This window comes from Meles meles, chromosome 12, assembly GCF_922984935.1.
Source record: "Meles meles chromosome 12, mMelMel3.1 paternal haplotype, whole genome shotgun sequence".
NCBI lineage: Eukaryota > Metazoa > Chordata > Mammalia > Carnivora > Mustelidae > Meles > Meles meles.
This window is the reverse complement of record NC_060077.1, coordinates 74,031,927-74,051,768: the sequence shown is the minus strand read 5'-3', so window position 1 is coordinate 74,051,768 and position 19,842 is coordinate 74,031,927. Positions and strand designations below refer to the sequence as shown.

The window sequence follows — 19,842 nt, the reverse complement described above, 5'->3', positions numbered from 1 at the left end:
AAAAAAAAAAGGAATACTATATTTTACCCCATCATTATCCTTAAAGAGTGCATAAAAAGTCAAAATATTGGAATACATTTTTTTGTTTTAGGACTCATTTAAAACATCACATGCCATATTGCATTTAATTCTTCAGGCATTTGGATCACAGTATTAGCTAGGGAACACTTAGACTTTCATAACAAATTTTGCTGAAGGTACTTATTGAGTAGGACCCATGGATGCCTTTTCTCATCAGGAACTCTGCAACACTAATTTTATTAATTCACTGAACACTACAGGAAAATGAATAGTATTAGCATATATTATAATAAAAGTATGATCTAGGAATATTTTCTAAAGTAATTCAACAAATGTTCATTAACATTTACTGTGCCTTAGAACTTTGATAGCCATTAATGATTACAGGTGAAGACCACTACCCCACCCTCAAAGAGCTCCCAGGCAAGTGAAAAAAGAAAATTACTTATCTGATGAAAAATCAGAAGTGAAAATTTCCATACTTTACAAGTCTAACCTTTTAATTAGCCATGTTAGCTATTGACTCTATAATTGATTCAGTTATGGTAATAGGCATTATTTACTATATCACTAGCTACTAACAGAGATAAAGTACCAGGAACAAAGCTGTACCGATAAGCTGGAGATTTTTTCTATCCACTATTAGGAAAAAAATATGATGCTATGATCCTCATAATCACCATCCTCACACTTGGACACCAGAACATTTAAAACAGTTTCTCACATATTGACCATTGGGTACCAGCTGGCTCCCACAGGAGTATTTTGAAAGTGGAGTTAACTTTAAGTATTTGGATAAAATTGCTGAAGTCATTGGATTATAACCTACTATGGTTATAAAGAAGCATGTGCTTTGACATGAGACTGACCTGGGTCCAAATTCTAATTTTTTCCCCAATTTACTGCATAGATCATAGGAAGAATGAGAACCTGTGCTTTGCTGAATGTTTATGAACTAATTAAAATACCAAGTAGCCATGGAGTAGCTAGCTGGCTTCTACTTTCAAGAGCTTTAGAAATATGTATGTATTGGGGCCCCTGGATAGCTCAGTCAGTAGAGCATGCAGCTCTTGATCTCAGAGTTGTAAGTTCAAGCCCCATGTTGGGCAGAGAAATTACTCAAAAATAAAGCCTTAAAACAAAAACAAAACAAAACAAACAAGAAAGAAAGAAAGAAGTATGTATATACTTATTTAGCTTCACAACACAAAAACATTTTATGTGAGTTTTTAATAGCAGTTCCTGTTTTATTTTAAACATTTAAAAAGAAGAAAAAAAGAGAAAACTTTGACTTTAAAGATTTATTTATTTTGAGAGGAGTAGGAGGGGCAGAAGAAGAGAGAGAATCTCAAGCCCACTCCTCACTGAGCCACTGAGCAGGGAACCCAGTGTGGGCTCAATCTCACAACCCTAAGGTCATGACCTGAGCCAAAATCAAACATCAGACACTAGACCAAATGAGCCATCCCGGTGCCCCAATGGTCTTTGACTTTAAATGTCATCTTTTCTCCTCACTTCCTCCTCCTTTCCTTTATCTCTTTCTCCTCCTTACTCAACTCCTTCATTTCTTCCCCCAGTATGAGAAAGCTTAAGGACATACGTGCACACAAATCCTTGACCAATTAGAAGAGCTTCTTCCCAACTCAGAAGGTATTTGGAGTTTCAGCAAAGGACAGAACCTTCACTGTACTCAAGAAGTTTCTCTGCAGTCTCTCTGAACCAGCCTAGTCTGCCACTTCCTCTAGCCAGGATAGAGACCTTTGCCAAGTCTCTGCCATAGCCTGATACTAAGTCACTTAAAAAGAGAAAGCAAAACAAACAAACAAAAAATAAATACAAGCCAAAACAAAAACAAAAACAACAAACCAACAAACAAACTATATTGCTCTATAAGGCAGAGTGAATAGAACATTAAAGGAATTTCAGAAAAGTCCTATATTTGGAGGGGTTAGGCATGAAGACTCTGGTTAAGTGACTGTTTACCAAATGCCTAGAGGCAAGGTTTGTATCAAGAACATCTTTTGAAACACTACATTGCCTTTTACAGAAAATACAATAAAATGCACTCAACATTATAATGCATACAACTTAAGTTTTGGAAGGATTCAAAAAGAATTATAGGATCTTGTCAGGCCCCAAGTCACACTATTAACATTAATCTTTATCACACATGCCTGAGGATACTGAGACTAAAAGTGGGCTGCCCTGTGAGACGTAGTAGCATTTTCATGCACTTTGATTTTCTTTGTGTTATAAAAGTAGATGCACAGCGAAAATAAATTATTTTGGGTTCTGGATAAACATATGCTTATGGTACTCAGAGAGTTTAAATAGATGCTAAAACCACTTTCTAGAGCAGTTATTTCCAAAGGAACAAGTAAGGATGCCCAACTCATTCAAGATGACAGCCTATATAAATTGAATTTCGTGCATGATTTTCATTCTTCACTTAAATGCAAAATAGAGTTTAAAGCTATGCTTATTCTCTGAAAGTATCTGAGTGTAGGTCTGTTTTTCATCATGACGCACAACATATTTTTAGAGACATCTGCACCCTGGGAATCAGTATGGTCTCTTGTTTTTGGCTTCCCTGAATCTCACAGGGCACCATCTGTCCAAAGACATTTAAGCCTTTCACCAGTGTTATGTGATATAATAAAATAGTGACGATTTACCTTCCTGGGCAAATCTGTCACCTACTTCTTCTAGGTGGAGTGTCAGGTTTTAAAATTAAAATGTTTAAAGGAGGAGTATAATGGGGAATAAATTCCCCTAAACTGTTCTGAAATTTACTTCTCTCTTAACAGAGCGTTGGAGATAAAAATTAAAACTTTGCAAATGGTTCTCTTGTAAGTAACTTAGAAGGGAGCAAGCGGGAATCAAATAAAGCCATGAAGGAGAAAGCTAGTGGTCCAAGGTCTAGGAAGTAACATTTGTAAGAGGTCAGATCCAGAGGTCAGCAAGCCAGGAAGCTACAGCAGGAAATACACTTGGAGGAAGGCCAACAATCCAGCACTCTGTGCATTTGGGATTGAGTGAAAGTGCATAGGGAAAACAAGGATGAGGGAGTAGTTCCAGAAATAGGATCAAAGCAGAGGGCTTAGGAAAATAGAGTTACACGGGGCACCTGTGTGGCTCAGTGGGTTAAAGCCTCTGCCTTCGGCTCAGGTCATGATCCCAGGGTCCTTGGATCAAGCCCCGCATCTAGCTGTCTGCTCAGCAGGGAGCCTGCTTTCCCCTCTCTCTCTTTCTCTGCCTGCCTCTGCCTGCTTGTGATCTCTGTCAAATAAATCAATAAGTTCTTTAAAAAAAGAAAATAGAGTTACACTATGACACAGCAATCAATTGCACTACTGGGTATTTACCCAAAAGACACAAATGTAGTGATCCAAAGGGGCACATGTACTCCAATGTTTATAACAGCAATCTCCACAATAGCCAAACTATGGAAGGAGCCTAGATGTCCATCGACAGATGAATGGGTAAAGAAGATGTGGCATATGGAATATTATGCAGCCAACAAAAAATGAAATCTTGCCTTCTGCAATGAAGTAGATGGAACTAGAAGGTATTATGCTGAGCTAAATAAGTCAGTCAGAGAAAGAAAATTATCATATGATCTCACTGATAGGAGGAATATGAGAAAAAGGGCAGAGGATCATAGGAGAAGAGTGGAAAAAGTGAAACAGGACAAAACCATAGAAGGAGACAAACCCTAAGAGACTCTTAATCTCAGGAAACAAACTGAAGGTTGCTGGAGTGGAGGGGCAGTGGGAGGAATGGAGTGTCTGGGTGATGGACACTGGGGAGGGCATGTGCTATGGTGAGCGCTGTGAAATATGCAAGACTGATGAATCTCAGACCTGTACCGCTGGGGCAAATAATACATTCTATTTTAGTAAAAAAGAAAAAAGAAAAAGAAAAGAATAGATGTGAGACACTAGAGTGTTCAGCATCAGAAGCTGTCTTGAGGAAGGGCTGATATGAGAAACATAACAGACCAAAAGAAGCTGGGGGAACAAGAGAGAAAAACTCAAATTTCTTCTCATTTCTCTCTCTAAAAAAAAAAAAAAAAGGTATTTATTTGAGAGAGAGCACACACAAACCAGAGGGAGGAGCAGAGGGAAAAGCAGACTTCCTAACGAGAAGGGCTCAATTCCCAGGACCCCAGAACCATGACACCAAGCCAAAGTCAGGCGCTTAACTGAATGAGCCAAGGCAGCCCTCCTCTCTTGACTTCTAAATACCATAAGTGCCTCTCTCAGAGTCATCAGACTCTTTCAAAACAGGATGCTAAAAACCAACCTGTGTTACCAAAGCTTTCACAATAAAACTAAACACGGGATTCTAGGGAGAGTCTCATTACTTTCTAAGCCTTTAAAATGCAATGCATTTGAAGGAGACTGTTGAACTAAATAGGGGTCCTTTGAAAAGATTCTCTCTAGGGGCGCCTGGGTGGCTCAGTGAGTTAAAGCCTCTGCCTTCGGCTCGGGTCGTGATCCTGGGGTCCTGGGATCGAGCCCCGCATCGGGCTCTCTGCTCCGCAGGGAGCCTGCTTCTTCCTCTCTCTGCCTGCCTCTCTGCCTAGTTGTGATTTCTCTCTGTCAAATAAAAAAAAAAAAAAAAAAAAAGATTCTTTCTAAAGTGCACCCTCATTTATAAAGGTCCTTTTGTTTAGGAAGCACCTTTGTGCATAGTTCTGGAAATACATTAACTGAAGAGGTCTTTTACCTCCTGACTTCTACTCAATTGTATTTTCCTTTGTCTGTCTTTAAGGGAAATGATCCTTTTTATCATTCAGAAATTATTTTCTTAAAAAAAAATTACACATTGTTTCTTAGTGGTGAAGTTTTTCCTTGTGTATTCAATCCGTAATGAAAAAAAAAAGTCATACTCTTCAACTATCCAACTCTTCAAAGAACAAAGTAATGTAACCTTTCTTTACGCTTTTCACATATAAATAGATGAGCACAACATCGGTCTCAAACTGATGAAGACTTTGTAAGAAATGAGTATCTTTCCATGAAGTTCCTTCCATCTCTCCTGCTACAGTGTGAGCTCCTTCAAAGGAGGAGTGTGGTTATTAGGATACTTACACAAAACAATATTCAGTAAATACTGAGTATAAAATTCAATTCTCTGCAATGACTTGCATTCACCCAAACAAATAGCACAGTTTGGTGGATCCCAACCTTTCTATCACATAGGAATTATTTCCTTGTATTTCTCTCTATAGACTATATATTTTGAAAGATGGTGTCTAACAAACAACCTGCATTAATTTTTTAACAAGATAACCATGGATTTTATTAACTTTCAAATAGTAAATCCCAAAAGAATGTCAGGCTGAGCAAGTAAAATGAAAAAGAACTGAGCCAGGTTTTTGGATTCTTTATCTACCTTATCTACCTATCTTATCTACCTTATAAATCTATGAAATCCTATGTTTAAAAAAACAGATTAAAAAATAAAATTTAAAATACTATTTAAAGTATCAGTAGTAATAAATGTGATCCACTAGGAATAAATCTATAGAAAGATATGAATAACATTGATGATTAAACAAAGACTTCAAAATAGAATTTTAAAGACCAAATTGAAGAACGAAAGAAAGAAGTCATACTTAGTCCAGAACTGTAAAGATGTAAACTGTACAGATGATCCCTCCCCAAAGCATTTACAATTTAGTATATTCTAATCAAAATCTCAACTCCTATCTTGGGGAAAACTTCCAAAGTCAAATAAAATTTCATGCAAATGAAAAGGGCCAACAAAAAGCCAATATACTCTCGAAAAAAGAGCAAAATAGGAAGATATGCTTACAGAGTCCCTGAGTTATTTTAGTGCTATAATAATCAACTTGACATGCTGATGTGAGGATAGATATATAGAAGACTGACAGAGAAAACAGAGCCCAGAAACAGCCCACATTAATGGATCCTTGATATTTATTTAGCAGGATGCTATATGGCACTGCAGAGCAATGAGAAAAGGATGATCCTTTCAATAGGGGGGCAGAGGACAACTGATAAGGGAAAAATGAAAGGGATATTGATAAGACAACAATGGAATTAAAACACTCCCTCCCACCATATCCAACAGTCATGTCCGGTCAATGCCTAAGTGTAGAAAGTAAAATGATAAAACTTTTAGGACATAATAAAGCAGTATCTTGACAATCCCAGGGTGGGATAGGATTGCTTAAGCAAGACAGGAAAAAGCAACTCTATAAAGGAAGGAAGGAAGGAAAGAAAGAAAGAAGGGAGGGAAGAAGGGAGGAAGGATGGAAAGAAGGGAGGGTAGGGAAAGAAAAAGTTTAATACTAGGCCATTGTTCAAATTGTGCCTCTGAAATTGTCCCAAGTCTGCCAACTTTGTTACCAGTATGTCACATGGCAAGTAGACGCATTGAGAGGAAGTTTTTAGAAACTTTTATAAAAACTGGACATGGAAAATTTATGTCTGCTGGGCCCAATTTAAAATTATGGTTGCATATCAAATGCCTTTATTTTTATTTATTTTATATTAATTCATTTCATTGTATTTTACCAAAGTAATAGCTAACGCCTAAGAAAAAAATTAATAATCCGCAGAGTTTGAGAAGTAGTGAGAAAGTAATGAAATCAATTTAAAATTAATAAAAAATAATTCTATTCATGAAAAGATACTCTCAAGATTTATTAAAAGACACTTTCAAACCACACAATGCAAGAAAATGTTTTGGGTTCTTTCATTATTTCTTTGACATGTTAAATGCACATTTAAAACATCAAAGAAAAGGGGTGCCCAGTGGTTCAGTTGACGAAGCATCTGACTCTTGATTTCCGCTCATGTCATGATCTTAGGGTCATGGGATCAAGCCCCACACTGTGCTCTTGCCTAGCAGGGAGTGTGTTTGAGATTCTTGCTCTCTCCCTCTACCCCTCCCCCCTCAGTAAATTAATCTTAAAAAAAAAATTAAAAAATAGAAAAGAGCTTAATGTTAAATATAATGGTTGTATCACATAGCAAACTTATAAAACTCTCCTTGTAGCTTCTTTCATATCTCTACAGGGGTGTGTTTATTTCTTGAGCTATCAACTTCAGACATTATTTACTGACTTCTCACAGTGATAGCTGAGGATTTAAACCAGCATTCCACTTCCGTTGTATCGCTATTGAAATTATCCATATTGGTTACCACTGAAACTTCTAAGTGATATAACACCTATAACTCCATTTCTTCTTCCAGTGATACTTCCTGACTCTATAGTTTGTAACAGAAGACTATTACTGTCTCTACCCATCGGTTTTTGTTTTGTTTTGTTTTGTTTTGTTTTAAAGATTTTATTTATTTGACAGACAGAGATCACAAGTAGGCAGAGACACAGGCAGAGAGAGGGGGGGGAAAGCAGGTTCCCTGCTGAGCAGAAAGCCTGATGCGGGGCTGGATCCCAGGACCCTGGGATCATGACCTGAGCCGAAGGCAGAGGCTTTAACCCACTGAGCCACCCAGGTGCCTCTGTTTGTTTATTTTTTAAATCATTCTTCCTTTTTGTCATCTACTGTAAGCCAGACACTCTTTCACCTTTTCAAGATAGATTTAATAATGTCTTGTTCATTGATTCAAAAAGGTCAAAAATCAATAAATGCTGTTTATATTTTCAAAATTATGTAAATATTGCTTACTGATGGGCCACATAGTACAAAATAATGACAATTTTTTGCTCTTATTTTTTAATTTTTCTAGGCATTTATATTTCTTCTTAAAAAGATTTGCATTAATAATATCACAATCATAATATCATTTTTACTTCAAACCTACTTTAAGCCTACTTCAATCCTTCCATCAAGTCCTTTCTGATGCAGTCTGGTCTGGTTGCTATCTTTGTCAGCTGTATATGTGTCCTTCTGGGGTGTTCCTTCATTGTTTTCTCTTACTTTGCACCACTGCTACTTGTAGTGGGTTTCATTTTACCCACAACCCTCCCAACAAAAAAGATATGTCCATGTCCTAATCCCTAAGACATTATTTTAAAAATAAGGGGTTGAGGGGTGGGGAAGAATGTCTTTATAGATGTAATTAAGAATCTTGAGATGAGAAGATCATCCTTGGATTATCCATGTGCATCCTAATTCCAATTACAGCTGTGCTTATAAAAGAGAGGTAAAGAGGGTTGTGAGACAGACAGACAAAGAGGATCCCCAAGTAAGGAGGAGGCAATGCTATCGTAGATTCAGAGTGGATCGATAAAGCCATGCCTGGAGCCAACATAAGCAGGAAGAAGCAAACAACAGATTTCTTCCTGGAGCCTCCAGCAGGAAGATGACCCTGCTGACACCTTGACTTCAAACTTCTGGCCTCCATCACTATAAGGCAAAAAGCGTGTGTTGACACAAGTCACCAGTTTATGGTACTTTGTTAAAGCACTCTCAGGAAACACATAGTCAAGAAGAGGGCTCGTGAGGTTAGTGAGGCAGATGCCTTAGGTACAAACTTTAATGGCACACTGAAGACTTCAATTTGAAGAAAAAATAATGTTTTAAATGCAAGTTTTTAACTAAGTGAATGCAGAAAACACATGAGGAGAAAAAAAAACCAATATTTTAAAAATAGGAGAACCTGAGCCTGAACATGTAAAACACATTTTGGGACTCACCCTGGTCCAGCCCAGCTGCTAGTCAACTACTCTAGTTCTGGGCTCCCTTGCTTACAACAAGTAACTTCCTATGAAAGTTGGGAGGTATGTAATTTCTGAGCTTTTGGGATCTAACAATGTTTTGTTTTTTTTTTTAGGATTTTATATATGTATTTGCCAGAGAGAGAGTAAAAGAGAGAATGAGCACACGCAAGGGGAGTAGAAGGTAGAGGGAGAAGCAGACCCCCCCACTGAGCAGGGAGCTGGATGCAGGGCTTGATTCCAGTACCCTGGGATCATGACCTGAGCCAAAGGCAGACACTTAACCCACTGAGCCACCCAGGCATCCCAAAGGATGACTTTATTTTATCCTTACATCTGATCAGCAGTCTGGATGTTAAAGGATTCCGAGGTCGGGGGGGAAAAAAAATCCCAAATAAATAAGAGGCTTTGCTTTAGTATCTCCCTGCATTTAGTTTGCTGAGTCAGGTGATAACTTGTTTGGGTCTGTGTGTGTGTGTGTGTGTGTGTGTGTGTAAGCATCCCTCTGGAAACTTATCTATCCTCTGCTTTCTCAAATTATATAACAGATTCAGTGTAAGCCTTTTTTTTTCATCTAACTCAACACTTGACAGGCCTTTTTAATTAGAAGACATATCAGGGAAACTATTTTATATATTTTTAAATGTGTTCCCCTTCTGTTTTCTTGCTTCTGGTGCTCCTATTAGCCAGATATTAGAAATCTTGACCCCATCCGCTTATCTTTGCTTCCTTGAAGCTTTCTTTTTAAGAGAACATGTCTTAAAGATTCCCTCTTTTCTTCCATCTTCCAACCCCTTGATTTTTTTAAATTTATATATAGGTTTATATATTTAAATATATAAATACATATATTTTTTAAGAGATTGCTTTTCTTCTCCAATTGTTTCTTTTGTAGAGTTATTGTTATTGGTTTATGAATACATTGTTTTCTTAAGTTTTCCTAAGATTACTCATTAGTAGTTATTTAAAAACTGTTTCCCTGCATTATCTTCAAATTACTTAATTTTTCTGATTTTTTAAAATTTATTTATCATTGCCTTTCTTTATCACGTTGTAAGAATTCTTAAAACAGTTGGTGACCCTTTGCTGTGAATTTATATTTAAGTGTGAACCAACAGAAATATTTACCTGGGTCTCTGCAGGTTGGAGTGGTTGCCAGAGTCAAAATACTTTACTGTGGGTGACTGAGGAGCTCCCTATTGTGCTGGGAATCTCTCTATGCCAAAATGCAGAGTTCTTTCCTGTTCTACATCTACCGAAACAGTCCACTCATATTTTCAGAGAAGATCCTTCCTGTTTGACTTATGAAGTAGACTATTTGTTAGGTATTCTGCACAAATGGGTAGGGCAGAAGAGAGCTATAAAGACAATCAGTTGGATATTTTGTTAATATCTCCTTCCATTCTCCCTCCTTTTTCTTCCTCTCTCCTACTTTGAGGTTCTCCTTGGTACTCAGGCTTCTGCCAAGCCGATCAACACCATCATCCTTAGCTGCAATCCGCCAGGGTGCTCTAGACCAGTGGTTATAAACTGATTGTGCAGCAGAATCACCTGGAGGGCTTATTAAACAACAAATCACTAGGCAACACCCAAGAGCCTCAATCAATAGGTCTGGGGTAGGGCCCATTAATTTGCATTTCTAACCAGCTCCCTTGTGATGGGCCCTCACAAGGACCACTCTGTGAAGTACTGCTCACAGCTTACCTAACTTGCCTGAACATCACAAACATCTGGGACTCTCATCCCAGGACTGTTCTCCAGGTCCCACATCACTCTGACAATTTCAAATTGGTACACTTACCCCTCCCCCTCCCCAGAGATGATCATCAGGGAAATCTGGTTGGCTGCAGCCTCTTAGGGCTTGCTTCATTTCTCCCCTCCTGCATCTGAATTTTGTTGTCTGTAGATTGTTGCAATCTGTTGTATACATATGTCCCACATTTTTTCTTTATTGTTTCGGGGTTGTACCTTCCAGTTCTTATAAAGATGTTCTATCAATGCCTCAAGTGTTTTTGGGAAGAGATATAAGCTTCATTGGTAAATAAACCATCTTCAAATAGAACTCAGTTAAAGATACAAAATATAAAGATGACTCCTTCCCTTCAGCTACCAACTTAACTGGCACTTTGATCACAAAATTGATATGATGTGTTCATCAGGGAAGAGGAAGAATCTTCAATATTAGGCATTGAAAGGTCAATATATTAGTTTCACATGCCTAACTGAAAGCTTAAACTTTATTTTTTATTATTTTTTTTTAATTTTTTTTGACTGAACTAAGTGGCTTTATTGGGGGAGAGCCAGGATTACAATGGACTTAAGAGTTGGCACTGGGGCCCTTCTTCTTGCCAAAAGTGGGCACAACGTTGACAAAGCGCTGGCTGTACTGCATCCGCCTCTTGGCTCGGCCTGTCTTCTTCTTCTTTTTCTCCTGTTTGGCCACCTTGGGAGTCTGCCCTCTTACTTTCCCAGCACGGGCCAGAAAACCGTGGACTTTACCTCCAAGCATGCGGCCGGCTACTTCCAGGGTGGTCAGCGCCTCCACTCCACACTGACCTAGGGTAGCCTCATCCTCCAGGGGCGTGCCTGCCAGGAGCACGACTTGGTCTTCAGGAGCGATGCCCTCCAGCGAGGTTACATGAGCCTCGATCTGGGCGACCGTCTCCTAGCCGGTCACCTCGAGGGTGTGTAGCTCCTGGGCATGGACGAAGAGCTGCATGCCGGTGACTGAACCGCGGGCACCGCAGCCGCTACCGCGAAGATGGAGTCGAGAAAGAGCTGAAAGCTTAAACTTTAAACAAAAGTTGTAAGTTTCTGGGATTTAGTAATTTAAAGCAAGGTCTTGCATTGGAATTATTTCCTTTTGTAAAGTTCTTTCCAGTTGCTGCCATTCTTCCCAGCAGCCCCCAGAGGAGGTGGTAGGGATGTTATCCCCTTAAAAGTAAGAAAGGTTTGAAGTACCATGACATGATATCCATAGCCACACAGTCAATCCACCTTCGAGAAATTAAGCCCACAGCACTCTGAAAACCAGGCAACAGACCAATTCACAAAGTTCATTTTCATAGCAGTGAAAATATTTGCATACACTTGGATATGTACTAAAACAGGAATCTCCAGGATAAGCAAGACAGAAATAGATGTGCATTGTACTATAATGACTTTGCCTTTAGAGGCAAGGAATTATAGATGTAATGCTGACTCATTCCTTGGGGAGTTTCTGCTTTGACTAAGTCTTTGTCAATAAGAACAAACAACCCCATAAAATAAAATAAAATAAAATAAAATAAAATAAAATAAAATAAAATAATAAAATCATGGTGATGGATCATATGCTCTGCTGGACTGAAACCTCCTTGAAGGGAGGACATTATCTAAACTGAGTTCTTTTATCTCTTCAAATAAAGAATACAGTCAGCTCTGTTACTGACCCTAGAGACCTGCTTTTACTCTTTCCATGAGAGTTTCTGATTAAGCCCTCCTACAGTAGTTTCTCTGATGAAGTATCTTAGACAGTAACTATCAGCCAAAGGGAAGGGAATGAAAGCAAAGTAAATTTTCAACTCTAAACTTATTAAACCTCTGGCACAAATCATCACAACACTTCTGCCATAAACCATGACGATCCACAGAGATGCATTATTAAGGGACTTTATGTTAATAGTTATTCTTTCAAGAATATCCCATTGTACCATGATTAAAAACAGTTAGTTAACCAAGAAGTGTTCAGCAGGAATTGATAAAATTACAATCTATTTAAGTATTTGCCATTATCATACCATTTAATAATGGGAATATGATAATTAATAGCTTCCAATAATCCAAAAAGATTCAACTATAATAAGTAAACACAAGGCACCATGGAATAATTAACTACATTATAAAATAAAAGAGTGGGGTATCATAGAGGAAAAAGTTATGGTGCTATTTTTTGTAAACTTGAAACAATATACATGCTATTCTTCGGTATGTATCAGAATCATCTGGGAGCTACTAAAGAAAATAGCCTCACTGAAGAAGGAGAAGGCCTGGACGTGGTTTTCTTACCAAGTTCCTGAAAAAGTGCTGTACTTAGGAGTTAATTAAAATAGGAGAGAGGTAGGGAAAGGGGGGGAGAGAGAGAGATCAACAGTACAGAAGGCTTTTGACATTAAAAGGATTCCTACCTCCCATTTTAAGTAGACAAAATACCAAGAGAAAACTTCTCAGAGATCTCTCTGAGATGATGTCTCCATCTACATCCCCATGTTCAGGAGAGTATAATGTTCCAAAATGTCTTTGGGTTCTGAATACTGACTTACTAGTGTTTCTACATAGAGGAAGTTTCCAACCTCTCTGTCCACTCCAGGAGTACAGGGTAAAAGAGACTATACCCAACGTCTGAAAGAAGCCTATTGGCTATCGAAGAGAGAACATGCTAGAGAAATCAGCAATACCAGGTAACATGGGGCTTGGGCATATTCCTTTCTAATTTGAATAAATAATTTTCAAAATTGAACAGAACTGAAAAATAAGTGTCCATTTATCCATTTAATTTAGATATTGAATTCATTCTTTGTGCACAATAATTTTTCTTTACTGGAGAAAAAAATATATATATATATATAGTCTCCATCTCATGCTCACTTCCAGGTTAGTGTGTGAGGTCCATTGCTCATGCTGACATTGGGCCACCCAGGGCTCAGCTCCCCCCAGACAACACTGAATTAAAGGCCCACTGAGGCTTGGGGTACCTGGATGGCTCAGCTAGCTAAGTGTCTTGAGTCTTGATTTTGGCTCAGCTCATGATCTCAGGGTCCTGAGATTGAGCCCCGCATGGGGTTCTGTGCTCAGCAGGATATGACTAAGATCGTCTCTCTCCTTCTCCCTCAGCCCCTCCCCCCACTTGCTTGCACACACACTCTGTTTCTCTAAAATAAATAAATAAAATCTTTTTTTTTTTTTAAGGCTTACTGAAGCTTGAAATAGGGAAACATTTGAAAACTGCTTTCTGAAAGGGAAAGCAGTTACTACTTTAGAATAAAAAAGGTGAGAGGTGCTTGGGTGGCTCAGTGGGTTAAAGCCTCTGCCTTTGGCTCTGGTCATGATCCCAAGGTTCTGGGATTGAGCCCGCATCCGGCCCCATGCTCAGTGGGGAAACTGCTTCCCTTTCTCTCTCTCTGCCTGCCTCTCTGCCTACTTGTGATTTCTGTCAAATAAATAAATTTTAAAAATTAAAAAAAAAAGAAAAAAAAAGGTGAAAGCCCCAGTTTTCCTCTGTGGAGATGGGAAGGGAGAAGAGGCCAAGAACACTCACTGTCTTACCCTTCTTGCCATGTCAGGGACCATCTAAAGGAACCAAAATCATCTCTGGACTATGGGACCTTGAAGGATCTGGAAGATGAACTTTGAATGCTTTAATGCTCTCAGTTTATGATCATTAACAGATATTTTGACTACTATGTGAAGACTTAGATATTTTCTAAGATCCCATTACTCTTCAAATCCCCACTGTCTGGGTTGTTTCTATGCTATAACTAAGATCTTTTGACTGATAATTTGATTACTTGACACCCAGATACACAGAGAAGTCCTGGGACCCAGGAATCAGGGACTTAATCATCAGTTCCCCTGCCCTGTAATTCCCACCCCTTGGTGATGATTCATGTTTGATTACTGCTCACAGCCCTGGCTGGACACTAAGACACTGTAATGCCCACCGTGACTACATCGGGGAGGATGGCAGACATAGTTTGCCCTGATTTTGAGAAGCTTCCACCTCAGTGGGGCAGGCAGGTGTTAAAGAAATAATAATAGATTATAACAAGGAGTCATTATGAAGAACATTTGAGGCATGATGCTGATAGCAGTTAGCAGTGAGCCTTCGAGAAAACCAGGATATTCCAGAAAAAGAGACATCAATACATAATTCTGGGGCGCCCAGGTGGCTCAGTCGGTTAAGCATCTGTCTTCGGCTCAGGTCATGATCCCAGGGTCCTGGGGATTGAGTCCCACATTGGGATCCCTGTTCAGCAGACACTTCTCCCTCTTCCTCTTTCCCTCCCACTATGCTCATTCTCTCACTCTCTCTTTCTCCCTCTTTAATAAGTAAAATTAAAACAAAACAAAACAACAACAACAAGAGAACTCTGCAGAATGAATAGGAATGGGATTAACCGAGAGGAACTGAAAAAAAGGATCTCCAGGAGATGACTCCGTATTCCAAGTCTCAGTGTGGGAGGAAACAACTTACTCAAAGAACTGAAAAAGATTATAATGACTAGAGCATGGCAGAGAAACCAGTGGATAGGGCTGACCATGGAAGAAGGAGAGGAAAATGAGGGGAAATGATGGAAGGAGGAAGCCAGATCAGGTAGGACTTTTAGATCATTACAGAGTTTAGATTTGATCCTAGAAACACAGGAAATGATTGAACAACTTCACATATTTTTAAAAGACCATTTTATTCTCTGTATAGGAAATAGATTGTCATCTAATTAACAGACAACTGTAGGAGAAGCAGTCAAGGGATGATGGTGGCTTCTGTTTAATTAGAGCCAGTAGACATAGAAAGAAATAAACACAACAAAAATACACAGTTGTAGAGAGACAATCTTTGGCAAAGTAACAAAGGCAAAATTATGGAGAGAAGATAGTCTTTTCAACAAATGATGCTGGAACAACTGGACAGGTACATTAAAAATAAGGAGTAAACCCATACTTTACACCCTTTATAAAAATTATTCAGAATAGATAATATATCTAAATGTCAAACAAAAAATATAAACTTCTAAAAGATAACACAGGAGAATATGTAAATGAGCTTGGATATGGTGGTGACATTTTAGAGATGACACCAGAAGTATGATCCATGAAAAAAAAAAAGATAAACTAGAGGTCATTAAAATTAAAAACTTCTGCTCTGTGAAAGCCATCATCAAGAGAATGTGAAGACAGAACATACACTGAGAGAAAATATTTGCAGAAGACAGAGCTGATAAGGCACTGTCATCCCAAACATAAAAGAACTCTTAAAACTCAACTCTATGAAAATGAACAACTGAAAAAATGAGCAAAAGGGCTGAACAAACACCTCACCAAAGAAGATATGCAGATGGCAAATAAGCACATGAAAAGATGCCCCATGTTCTCTGTCATCAGGAGAATGCAAATTAAAACAACAAGATACCACTACATGCTTATTAGCATGCCAAAATCCAGAACACTGATGACACCAAATGCTAGTGAGGATGTAGAACAATAGGAACTCACATTCACTGCTGGCAAGAATGCAAAAAGGTACTGCTACTTTGGAAGACATTTTGGCAGTTCCTTATAAAACTAAACATACTTTACCATTCAATCTAGCAATCTCATTCCTTGGTATTTTACCTAAATGAACTAAAATTGTGTCCACACAAAACCTTTGTATGAATGTCTGTAGCGGTTTTATTCATATTTGCTAAAACTTAGAAGCAACCAAGATGTCCTTTGGTAGGTAAAGGGATTAATGGACAGTGGTACCTTCAGAAAATGGAATATTATTCAGTACTTTAAAAAAAAAAAAAAGAGAGAGAGAGCTTTAAGCCATGAAAAGACATGGAGGAATGTTAAATGGATATTATTAAGTAAAAGAAGACAATATGAAAAGGCGACATACTATATGATTTCAGCCATATGACATTCTGAAAAAAAGCAAAATAAAGAAGACAGTAAAAAAAAATATCACTGGTGGGGTTCCCGGGGGGCTCAGCCATTAAGCATCTGCCTTTGGCTCAGGTCGTGATCTCAGGGTCCTGCGATTGAGCCCCGTGTTAGACTCTCTACTCTATGGGGAGTCTGCTTCTCCCTCTTCCACTCGCCCTGCTTGTGTTCCCTCTCTCACTGTCTCTCTGTATCTGTCAAATAAATACATAAATTTTTTTTAAAAAAACAGTGGTTGCAAGTAGTTATACATTTCATTATGTATTTGTCAAAACTAATAGAATATACAATACCAAGAGTGAACCCTTAAGTCCATAGGTTACTTGGACTTTGAGGATATTGGTATGTCAGTCACATATCTCGTCAATCACAGTACCTGTACCACTCCAACGTGGAATGTTATTAGTGGGAGAGGGTGTGTGTATGTGCGGGGAAACAGGATATATGGGAACTCTCTGTATCTTCTATTCAATCTTGTTGTGAACTTCACAATGCTCTAAAAAAGTAAGTCTATTTTAGAAGGGAAAAATATTTCTTAGACTAAACATGGCTTGCTGTTTGATAAGGATGTTTTAGGTAGATGAGAGAGAGAAAAATTAAATTGCACAGGTTTTTCTCTTGGACAACTCAGTGGATGGGGTGTCATTCACTGCAGTGGGGCTTACAGGAAGAGGGAAGTAAGAGGATAACCAGGCAAGAGAAATTGAAGAGGAAATCAGATTCCTGGTTTAAGCTAATTCAAGTCCTTTAGTCCTTGCCCTCCCTCCCCACTGTATTTTTTTTTTTTTTAATTTAGAATCTAGCCTGCATCTCCTAACATGTTTCATTGGAAAATGTCAGCCACTTATGGGCTAGGAATAGCTTCATTCTGATAGAAAAGTGCAAACAAAAACAGATGTCCTTGTACACATTAAGAAAAAACATGATGGTTTAGAGGAAAGAATGTGATTTTGAGGTCTGAAAGACCTGGGTTTCAGGTAAAATATTTAAACTGTCCCTCAGTCTCCTCCTAAGGGATATGGCATGCAAGGTGGTTGGGAGGGACAAAAATTATGTTGTTATTTTTTAGGGAAATGTCACAAAGTTGATCTTCACACCATAAAAGCAAGTGTTGGGATTACACACTGTGCGCTTCTCACATTTTAACATGAATATGGCAGCTGCATAAAAATATAATACAATTAGGTGGGAGTGAAGTAATGTTGAATACATACCCAGAAGTGGGGATTTCTGGAATTCTCCCAATATTTAACCTATGAGTTGAGTCTTGATACCATCCCTTTTATTTATTTGTTTTTGTTAAGATTTTTTTTTTTTAATTTGACAGAGAGAGCAAGAGACCACAAGCAGGGGGAGCAGCAGAGGGACAAGGAGAAGCAGGATCCCTGCTAAACAGGGAGCCTGATTCAGGGCTGATCCTGGGACCCTGGGATCATGATGGAGCTGAAAGGAGATGCTTAATCCACTGAATCACCCAGGTTCCCCTATACCACACCTTTTATTGAAGATTCTCTACCCTCTTCTAGAAGAGAGCTATGGTTTGTTCTTTTATGTAAGTCATACCAGGTAGTAGGTCCTCAGGACATTTCAAAGCCCCACATGGGCTTTGAACTTTACATGGTAACATGTAGATTTCTCTTCAGTTGCCTCCTTGATCTTTCTTCTCCCAAAAGTAGCTCTTTCAAAGATTTACCTATAGACATTCTAAAGTATACAAAGGGACCCTATATTATTAAAGAATTAAATAATATAGACTAAGTACCTACTGAATGCTAAATATGATAGAGGGGAAGACAATCAAACAAACAAACAAAAAAAAAAACACAACCGCCAAGAAGATATAACAACGACTTACACTGAGACTGGGTAAAATAACGTAAAGCTTTAGGGAAAAGGTCTTATGCCATCCACAAAATAATACAAATGCAGAAATAAACAGACTGGGGACTAAGAATTCTCCAATCAATCGGGGTTTCCCCTGCAGAGAGCTGACATAACAGAACTCCTGGGTAACACACTTTAGTCTATAAACTGTTGAGGGCAGTTTAGTAGAGCTCTCTTGGCTTTCCGTAGGATGGGCAGAACGGCCAGTGTGACTGGGAGTCTTCATGATGAAAATTGGCAGCCTTGACCCATGTTGACCACATTTGTAGATTTTTCCCCCATTGTTGACCTATCACATGTAAGCCTTCTTTCGGCCTCTAATTTCTGAGGCACAGCAGCCAAGCGAAAAAGTAGGAAAAGGTTACTCATTATAAGCTGAAAAATGGATAAACTCATAATTTCTCAAACATGTGAAACACATGTCCCCCAGGTAAGACCTTGCACTCCAAATGTCAGGCCAGAGCGAATTCTTAAAGCTGAGTTATAAAGCTCCGAAAATGGAGTTTATAATGAAAATGTTGACAGGCTCTTGGAGCCACTGTAGTATAGAGAATTTAATATGTCACCTTGTTTTACAAGATTTTACTGGCAGAGAAGAAAATTAAAACATTTAACATCTTTCACTTCACCAAATTGCTTCCCTCTTCCGAGGTATGGTGCCATTTCTGGTGCTATTTCATTTATAAACATCCTTTTTATCGTCACGGTCCTAGCATGGGCCTGCTCAGCTTTACACCCCCAGTATCCTTTCCAAAGCAATGACATGCTTACTGGGGCAGCATTACCTTATAATTGCATTCACATTTTCTAAAGGTATGTTAAGTTGGAAGAGTTCTGGTGGAGAAGGGATTGAATTATTTACATAGCTGCACAGGCAACATAAATAATGCTGATCATTAAAATACTTTCTAAGCGCCTTACAAAAGGCCTTTAAAAAAAAAAAAAAAGAAAGAAAGAAACATTTGTACTGCAGATATTTACACAAATCCAGGGGCGATTAAAGAAAGGATAGCCTAGCATTGGAAAAAGCATATTTAAATCCTCTGGCAAAATGGAATGACTGCCTGCATTTTTTAATACAAGTAGACAACAAGCATCCTAATGAGGGATGAGGGCACCTAGATGGCTCAGTCTGGAGAGCATGTGGCTCTTGATCTTAGGGTTGTGAGTGCAAACCCTATGCTGAGTGTAGAGATTACTTAAATAAGCGAATAACCTTCAAAAAATGAGGGATAATTTCCTAAGTCAGTTATAAATAATCGAGATTCATGTAAAAACATAGCTAGTAATGCAAGTCAGATTACTAACATGAATCTCCTAACTCTAGCAATGTTTTCATATCTGTAATGACCATTTACTTTCATGATGTATTAAACACCAACTGGGGTAACCTGTCCATTGGCAGTTCACATGCTTTCTCAGAAGGAAGAGTCCCAACATAATTTGAGCTAGTCCACAGAAAGCCCCCCAAAGCTACGGCAAACTTTACTGCAGACTTTGGATAAGTGAGAATTAAGAGGTATTATGTTTCAATATCAGGAAGAATAAAGTCAAAACCTTGGATATTACCTAAATACTTTGTCATGAAGTCGTTA

At 38.5% G+C, this 19,842-nt stretch overlaps 1 protein-coding gene and 1 pseudogene across 1 annotated transcript in view; both read right to left on the bottom strand.

Annotated features, from left to right (window-relative positions):
- The window catches only part of DCC (DCC netrin 1 receptor), a 1,182,017-nt gene that overhangs the window by 759,576 nt on the left and 402,599 nt on the right, over positions 1 to 19,842 (bottom strand). The gene's annotated exons all lie outside the window — the stretch shown is intronic.
- On the bottom strand, positions 10,942 to 11,438 carry LOC123953784 (annotated as a pseudogene).